Raw genomic sequence first — 9,425 nt, 5'->3', positions numbered from 1 at the left:
GAATAGAGAGCATTTTAATAATGCAATTGCAATATGTACCTAATGAGCATAAATAAAATTCAATAATTACAAGATATACATCATTTCAAGCACACGCTGAACAATGATAAAACTTGGCTATATGCTGGGCCATGAGGAAAGTATTAACTAATCTCAAAGGTTAAAAACAATATAGAACATATTCTCTGACCATAATTGCAATTAAACTATAAATCAATAACAAAAGCGTGATTAAAATTCTTCATCTATTTTGAAGATAAGAAATAAAGTTCTAAATACTCTATAGATTTCAGAAACAATCACAGTAGGGCTTAGAAAGTATTTTGGACTCCACATTCATGAAAAGGTGACATCTCTGAGTATTGGGATACCATTTAAAATGTGTATAGAGAGAATGCACATATTAGAAAAGAAGGGAAACAATGAATCAGAATTCAATGACCAATCACCTATATTTTAAAAAAAAACATAAAAAATTAGGGCCAGCAGCCAGCAGGTGGCATGGAGGTTAAGGTGTCCCATGTGGCCAGCTGTACAACTTGAGTCCTGGGCTTGATGTCTTGAAAATTATGCTGGGCATGTGTGTGTGCATATCCCAAGCCCCGAGAGGAGCCTGGAGGAGAGGGAATCGCAGCATGGCCATCCCTCCAGGAAGTGATTCCTCATTCCTCATTTCCCTTTTCTCTCTCTCTCTCTCTCTCTCTCTGGCAAAGGTGTGTGCCCTACAGAAAAAGAAAAAAAAAAAAAGAAAAGAAAATCAGCATAAGGTGGTTCACAGATCTAACTCTAAAAAGCAAAACAATAGAGCTTTAAAAAGATAACAGAAAATTTCCTACGAAGGAGAGATTTTTAGAAAAGAGCACACCTAAAGGCAATAGTCATAAATATATACAAGTACAAACTACTACACTGACATGTAGAGCCTCTGTTTATCATATATTATTTAAAAAGTAAGAGACAAGCCATAGAGTAGGAGGAATGTGTAAACTGGCCAAGGAGTCATATTTTAAATACATAAGGGTTCTTCAAAAAGTTCACTGAAAAGGTGTATTATACAAAAAGTATGCATAGATTCCAAAAAATGTTTACACCATTTATTCCACTTTTTCTATGAACTTTTTTTTTTTTGGAGAGATTTTCGCTATAGGGCGCGTGCGCTCGCCAGACAGACAGAGAGAGACAGAGAGACAGAAAGCGAGAAATCACCCCCCAGGGGGGATGGTCACGCTGCAATCCCTTCTCCTCCATTCTCCTCTTGGGATCTTGGGCACGCACGCACACGCGCCCGGCGTGAGTTTTAAGCCACCGGGTCCGAGACATGAACCGCGGTCAACTACGTGGGAGTCCAGCGACATAGCCATTACACTAACTGCTGGTTCCCTTTTTTCTATGAACTTTTTGAAGTCCTCTCATGTAAAGAACTATGAATCACGGGACAAGCAGTTGGTGTAATGGCTATGTTGTTGGACTCCCGTGTAGTTGAGCGCGGGTGGAGTCCTGGACCCAGTGGCTTGTGCATGTGTGCCCAAGATTTTGAGAGAAAGAATGGAGGAAAGGGGATTGGGGCAGGGCCACCCCCCCGGGTGGGTGATTTCTCACTTTCTGTCTGTCTCTGTCTTTCTGGCAAGTGCACACATCTATAGTAAAAATCTCTCAAAAAAAAGAAAAATCCTGCTATGAATCAATTAATAAAACACAAAAAAAAGGCAGACAAGTTTTGAACTGGAACCTCAAGAAAGGTTATCTGAATGACAGAGAAAAGGTTTTCAATCTCATTAGTCACTGGAATATGCAAACTAAAATAATGCAATACCACTCTTTACTATAAATGTGATATCACTGTATATCCATCAGAATAATTCAGATTAAAAAGACCATATAGGTGCCGACAGGTGGTGTGGTGGTTGGGGTGCTGGATTCCCACATGACTGACCAACCATGGTTCGAATCCTGGACCTGGCAGCTTGCTTTCTCACTTTCTCTCTCTCTCTTTCTGATGAGAGCATATGCTCTATACCAAATTAAAAATAATAAATAGGGACCAGCAGTTGGCGTAATGGCTATGTCGCTGGACTCCCATGTAGTCACCGCAGTTTGAGTCCCAGATCCAGCAGCTTAAACTCAACGCCAGATGCGTATGTGTGCACGTCCAAGATCCCGAGAGGAGACTGGAGGAGAAGGGATTACAGCATGGACATTCCCCCCTTGAGGGGTGATTTTATCACTTTCTGTCTCTCTGGTGAGCGCATGTGCCCTATAGCAAAAATTTCTCTAAAAAATAAAAAAGCTTGGAGCTCAGACTGGCACCTCTGAGAGCAGGGCGCTGGCCAGCTTGTAGGTGCTGAAGAGGCACCGTAAGATTGTTTCTGTGAGTGCTGGAAAAACTACCATTGGGAATCAACTTCTGCTCCAGAAATAAACTGTCTTGCTGTGGTGAAACTGACAAGAACAGAAAGCACATGGAAAAAAGCAAGTTCCACTTCTGTCTTTCAGACTTGCTACTTCTCTATAGCATCTCCTGTAAGCAGAATCTAAGAGAAAGCCTGCTGGTTGTGGAGAAAAATGGCTCTCTGGCCCTCAATCTTAGCATCACAGACCAGAGATTAGTGGACTTGAAGCTGCTAGATGATATCTTAACAGCCAGCTCAGAAATAATCACCAAATGGTCAAGGTACATTCAGGAAGAAAGGAGGCGTGTGCCTGGTTAGACACAGTTAGGGGTGGAGAAGAGCTTCTGTCTAGGGTGCAGGTATTTTTCAAACATAGTATTTCTTGGAGCTGTATCTAAATCAATATTCAGAGTTTTACTTCATTCTTTTTAACTGCATGATATTGCAAAGTACAATACTACAATAGTACCATAGTTTCTTCACACATTCCTCTCTGCTTTAGTGTGTTCCCAACTTCTCATTATTTAAAAAGTCCTCAGATAAGCACCCTCTATTTGTCCTCTTTGAGCAAAGTCCCATGACAAGGGCCTCGGGGCAATAGGGTTGGTACAATTTTAATTGCCCTCCAAAGTAGCTACCCACCAGCAGCAGTTGAGTTACACATTTTCTGATCCCTCCCCTGATGTTTGATATTATCAAACTTCTGTTTTTCATTTGATGAGTGAATGAATGAAATACACACACACACGCCATTTATATATCCGTAGGGGTTTTTGCCTTAGGGCGTGTGCACTCACCAGAGACAGACAATGACAGGGAAAGTGAGAAATCACCCACTGGGAGAATGGCCTTGCCATAATCCCTTCTCCATTCTTCTCTTGGCATTTTGGGCATGGCATGCACACTTGCCCAACATAAGTCCCAAGCTACCTGGTCTGGGACTTGAACTGCTACATCATCTCCTGGCCCCTAGTATATTGTTATTTTAATTTGTCTTTTATGAGGAGCTTTCTTATGAAAGAGATTTCTGCATCCCAATCTCAATCCTTCTGATGCTCAAGAATCTGTGATATTTTCCCCAGGCGATGTGTGTCTGAGAGTCAGAGATGTTCCTTCCAGTTCTGTTGTGCTGTGGTCCTGAAACTCTGCTTCCTCTTAGGCCCAGGACTTGTTCAGGCCCACTGTCTACATCATCTTTGCCATAGAAAATATTGTTTTCTCTCTGGGAAAGGTTTTGAAGCAAAGTTAAGTCCTGGCAACTCCATCCATTACTGAAGTGTGGCCCATGGAGCCAATATTACAGATGTCACACTGAGAAAACCCTGCCTCTCAGAAAGGAGGGACCACCCCTAACTGAGAATCTATTGTTTGCTGGACATTGTGCTGGATGTTTTGATTATTTGGCCTCACAACAACCTCAAAGAGTATTATTGCTCCAATTTTACAGATAAGGGAACTAATGCTTAGAGAGACTTGGTAATTTGTTCAAGATTACACAGCTACCAACAGCCCACCATTCCAGGTAGGATTGACTCCAAAATCTGTGCTCTTTTCATTATAGCACCTGCTTAGAAGTTGGGGTGTCTCAAGAGAGAGAGAGACCATAAATGGCCGAGGCCTTCTCTGCACAGGTGCTCAGAAGAGTCTGCTCACTCTGGTTCCCAACTCTCAGCCCCTTCCTGACTTAAATACTATGTTCTTGGCTCCTGGAAGTCTCTAGGGGGTGAAAATACTATACAGAAAAGAGTCCTGTTCTGTCGTACTTGGCATGGAGTAGCTTATTTGATTCAGTCCTGGAGACTTTGTCCTGAAGATATGGACTGGAGGATAGCTGGGCTGGGAATATGGCGGTGAGAGTCACTGAGCTCCACCTTCTCGCCGTCCCTGCTGCTCCCATCTTCTGGGATTCATGTGGAAGAAGAGAAGTATAAAAGTGACTTCGATCAGGCCAGCCAGTGCACAGCGGTTGTGGCAGCTAGATCCTCTGTGACTGACTGCATGGTTTGAGTCTCAGACCTGGTGGCTTGAAAAACATGCCTGGCACCTGTGTGTGCATTCTCAAAATCCTGAGAGGAAGATGGCCATTCTCCCTGGGGGACGCTTTCTCACTCTCTCTCTCTCTCTCTCTCTCTCTCTCTCTCTCTCTCTCTCTTTCAGTGGCCCTCACAGGCTTTTTTTTTTTAAGTGATTTGTGGGCCAGAAGGTGGGTGGCATGGAGTTTGGAGCAGCTGGATCCCACAGGGCCAACTGCATAGGTTATGTCCTGGACTCAGCGGTTTGAGAAACATGCCAGGAATGTGTGCATGTATACCCAAAATCCCAAGAGCAGAATGCAGGAGAAGGGACTGTGGCATGGTCAACTCCCCCCCCCAGGGGTGATTTCTCACATTCTCTTTCTCTCTTTCTGACTATCCCAGCTGTCTGGTGAGTGCATGTACCCTATAGTATGCATAAATAAATAAATAAGTTTTAAAGTGACTTGTATCGATTATAATGAACTGTTCAATTTCTTAAGATTTTTTATTTAATTCTGAAAAATTTTAAAAATCATGTATACCAAATAGCCAAGTATCCACCATCTAAAAATGACCATCCCAAAAACATTTGTCGGATTTCTTCTATTTTTTAAAAAATACAATGATCAACATGTCACTCATCTTAAGACGGCCTCCCTTGGTCCCCATTCCAGGTTTCCTTTCCTCCTCACCTCATCCTCCAGCAACCTCGGTCATAAACTCAGATTTCTCTTTTGTCTAATCCATTTTCTACTTGCTTCTATAAGGATCCATTAAATATACATACGGTGAATAGGTAAAAATTAAAAATTGAGCTTATATAAATGCTATCATACTGTACCAATTATTCTGCTGTCTGCTTTTCTCCTTTTTCTCTCTTGCCACTGAGAGCTCTTAAAAAGTTAAGAATTACGTCTTACTTAATCTCTGCAGCTCTGGTTGCCTTGAACATTCTGAATGCTTAATAAATCAGAATGGAAAGAAGGGCAGGAGGAATGGGGGTGGGGAAATTGAGCTTATATAAATGCTATCATACTGTACCAATTATTCTGCTGTCTGCTTTTCTCCTTTTTCTCTCTTGCCACTGAGAGCTCTTAAAAAGTTAAGAATTACGTCTTACTTAATCTCTGCAGCTCTGGTTGCCTTGAACATTCTGAATGCTTAATAAATCAGAATGGAAAGAAGGGCAGGAGGAACGGGGGTGGGGGGGGAAAGAAGGGAGGAAGGAAGGAAGGAAGGAGAGAGGGAGGGAGGAAGGGAAGGAGGAAGGAAGGAGAGAGGGAGGGAGGGAGGGAGGGAAGGAGGAAGGAAGGAAGGAGGAAGGGAGGAAGAGACTAACCACGCTGTTTTGAGTCAGAACCTCTCATGTGGCTCCCAGTTAGAGCAGAGGGTCATTGCGAAGGCAGAGGTCCTCCAGACCGTGATTTCCCCAGACCGTGATTTCCCAGCTTGGGAACTATTCACGTCCCATTAGAGCAGACAAACTCTCCATCCTGAGATCTGCACCGGGGAAGTCCCCGGCCTGACTGCGAGAAGTTGCAGGCCGGACAGCCGCCTAATGTGCTCAGCTCGCTGTGGCTCAGCTCTCGCTGGTCATAAATCAACCAGCCAAGGCTGGAGTCGGCATTACTCTCTCTCTCTCTCGAAGTCCCTCAAGGATTTGGAGAATTAGCTGCCAGTTCAAACACTTGTCTTCTCTCCTTGCCTTCTCCCACTCCATCTTTGTCCCTGTCATCCACGAAATGCTTCTGGACGTCTGTCTCTGCCTCGCTGAAAGTCTTTCCAGCTGAGTAGCACCCTCTTTCTCAGAGTCAAATGATGCCTCTGTCTTCCTTTCTTCAGTCCCTGCCTCCACCTTCCCGCCCTTCCCCGTTCCCTCCCCTGAGTCTTGCTGCAGCGATAGATCCAGGGTCCCAGCTGGGCCATAGATCTCTCCGTTACTGCTGTGCTCTCCCTCTCGCTTTTAAGAATGCGTTTTATGGTAGCTTCTAGCACAAACAGCTGTTGGAGCTTGTTTGAAAAAACCTTCGGGAGCAGATGCTCTGGCAGTCCTTCAGATCCTTCTCTGCTCTGCAATCTGAGATGGATTTGGGGAGAAATTCATTCATTCATTAACCCATTAAATGAATGTTTATTGAGGTCCTATTGTATGCCAGTGATGAGGTTGATGCTGGGAATGCAACTGTAGGTAAAACAGCCCTTACAGGGCTTGTAGCCTAAGGCAGGAGGCAGATATGGAGCTAATAATCACTCAAATATATTTAAAAACTGGTGATCAATATTACAAAGAGATGGAAAAGATGGTCCACAGTGTTCTAATAATGAAACAGCACATGTCTACTGAATATCTTTTCTGGTTTTTTTTTTTTTTTTTTTTTCTGACTGAGGACACATGCACTCACCAGAGAGGTGAGGGGAAAGGAAGCACCCTCTAATGGTGCCTGATCACATCACAATCCTTCTTCCACTTCTGTTAGGTCAGAGTTTGCGGCATGCACAAATGTGCTTTTTAGACTGCCAGGGCTGGGATTCAAACCAAGGTCAGCACAAGGCTTACCTTCTGAGCCAGGGTGGCCCATTCCTGAGTGGTTTTTTGTTGTTGTTTGTTTTTAAATTTTGCAATAGAACATATACAGTAGCTGGAGAGAGACAAAGAGAGAAAGAGGAAGCGAAAAATCACCCTCTAGGGGAGGTGGCCACACCGCAATCCCTTCTCCTCCATTCTCTTCCTGAGATTTTGGGCTCACATGCACACGCACCTAGCATGTTTCTCAAGCTGCCAGGTCCAGGAATCAAACTGTGCCGTTGGCCTTAAAAGATCCAGTCCCCTTAAACACCATACCACCGCTGGCCCCTAAGTGTTTTTTTTATAAACCAATACATCTAAACATTTCACATACATTTATCTTAAAGACTTCCATTATCCTATTTTTTATATTATAAAACTGAGGAACAGAGTGGTTAAGCAACTTGCTCATGGACACACAGCTTGTGAGTAGGGGAGCCAAGATTTGACATAACGTACATTCATATATTCATTCTCTCCCATGTATGAATGGAATTTACTAAGATCAGATAGAGAATAGGAGGCAGAAATAGGACTAGAATCCAGCCTCCTGAATCCCAAACTAATCTGGTTCTACATTAATAGGCTGCAGGGTGAAGTAGCTCCACTACTAAAATGACCAAGGCCCATGAGATTTCATGGGAGAATACAGTGGCAAGATGGGGGTGAGGAGAGGGTAGAATAGACACTTCCTGCTAAGATGGGCATGTGGGGCTTGAGCACCATAAGCTCCTGGAAGAACCAATTCTTCTTTCCACTGCATTCCCAGCTTGTAACACAGTGTCTAACACTTAGCAGGCGCTTCATCATTATTTATTTTAAAAAATCAGTGAATAGATAAGTTGAATTAATGTATTCATTAATTAAGTGAAAAAGATGGAGCATAATGGAAGGGCCACGTTTTTTCCAAGCTAGAGGCGTAGGCCTCCGATAACTTCATTTCTTTCTCCTCTCACTCACACCAGCTAACAGCACAGAGATGCTCTGCCAGCTATCTGGGTCCATTACTTATCTTTTTAAAAATCTGGATAGCCAAAATGTTTTCCTGCCGCCCCATAAAACTCACTTATAAATTCTTTTCCGTTGTGCAGATTCAATTAAGAGCTGAGTTTGATCTAGAAAACTTACCTCTTCTTAAATCCTTTTTTGATAAAACAGTCCCCAGAGTACCCATCTCTTTAAAGCCACTTTATGAGTTTGGGAGCCGACCACTTTCAGGGTAATCACATGGGAGCAGACACATTGTTCCTGGAACATGTTTCCCGATCTGAGTAAACAGTGCCTGGGCCTCTTTACGTTCTTGTTATATGCACTGCCTTGCCTTTCATTTTCCTCTCTGTCGGGAGAGCTGCTCATGGGTTATTTCACCTCTGGACCAGGGGAGAGGGAAGGAAAGTTTGGGAGAACACCTTCCACAGGAAATTTGGCAATGCTTGGGGGGAGGGGCAGCAGCTGAAGCACTGATTATTGGCTGATTCTGGTGTTATTTATCAGTTCTCTCTAAGCCACAAAGAGGCCTGGGAAGCCAAGCGCCATCCGGCCACCTTGGAAAACAGGGAAAAATCAAAGTACCCTCCAACTCAGGAGCCTGTAGGCGGAACTACTCAAAGCAATGTCTGCTGTTGGCATCTTCTTTGCAGATGATAAGTTGTGTAAAGACACGTATGTGTGTTCCAGTCTTTCCTCTGTCACTTAAACGAGCTGTGTGACCCTGATCTTATGACTTCAATTCCTGTGGCCTCAGTTTTCTTATATGCATAACAGGTAATGTGAGATCATTGGGTCGTCAGAAAAGTCATGATTTTTTTTTCTGTTTTTCTATGCAAAAACGTATCATGACTTCTCCAAAGACCCAATAGTATGTATTTCAAATGTTTATTATAGAACTAGGTAGTACCTTAAAACGGTCTGGAGTATAATAATAATAATAATTAGTATTATTATCATCTGTGACACGCAATGCATGTTCACATTCATGCTTACATGTGTCACATTTTCTTTGCCTTCCTAATAGAGACCTGCATCAGAACCAGATTCTGACTCTCTTTTATTCTGGGCCATTCCAAAGGAGTTTGGTTTGTTCGTGGTGACTCTAAAGACAAGTGGTAGAAACTACAGTAAGACAGATTGGGACTCAAAATAGGGATATTTATTTTTATGTTTAGAGGTATTCAAAAAAATGAGTATGTTTTCCATCTCTAGGGGCCAGCCACCTGGAGAGGATGTTGTGAAAGGAATGGAAAAGTTAGACTTGGTGGCCTTCCAAGTCTGAGATTCTGAGTTTCTCACATTAGTAGGAAGTGTCTGCTTCTGCCAGTCCTCCACCCCCATCCTCCTCATTATTTTTCCAGGAAATCCCATGGGGCTTGGTAGTTTTAGTAGCAGCCAGATCTCACACCCCAGCCTATTTGACTGCAGTGATGTTGAGAAAGAAAAATCTTAGCTTATGCCTGC

Source organism: Tupaia chinensis, unplaced genomic scaffold (genome assembly GCF_000334495.1).
Source record: "Tupaia chinensis unplaced genomic scaffold, TupChi_1.0 Scaffold143796_1, whole genome shotgun sequence".
Classification (NCBI taxonomy): domain Eukaryota; kingdom Metazoa; phylum Chordata; class Mammalia; order Scandentia; family Tupaiidae; genus Tupaia; species Tupaia belangeri.
The sequence above is the reverse complement of the archived record's forward strand: the minus strand, read 5'-3'. Positions refer to the sequence as shown.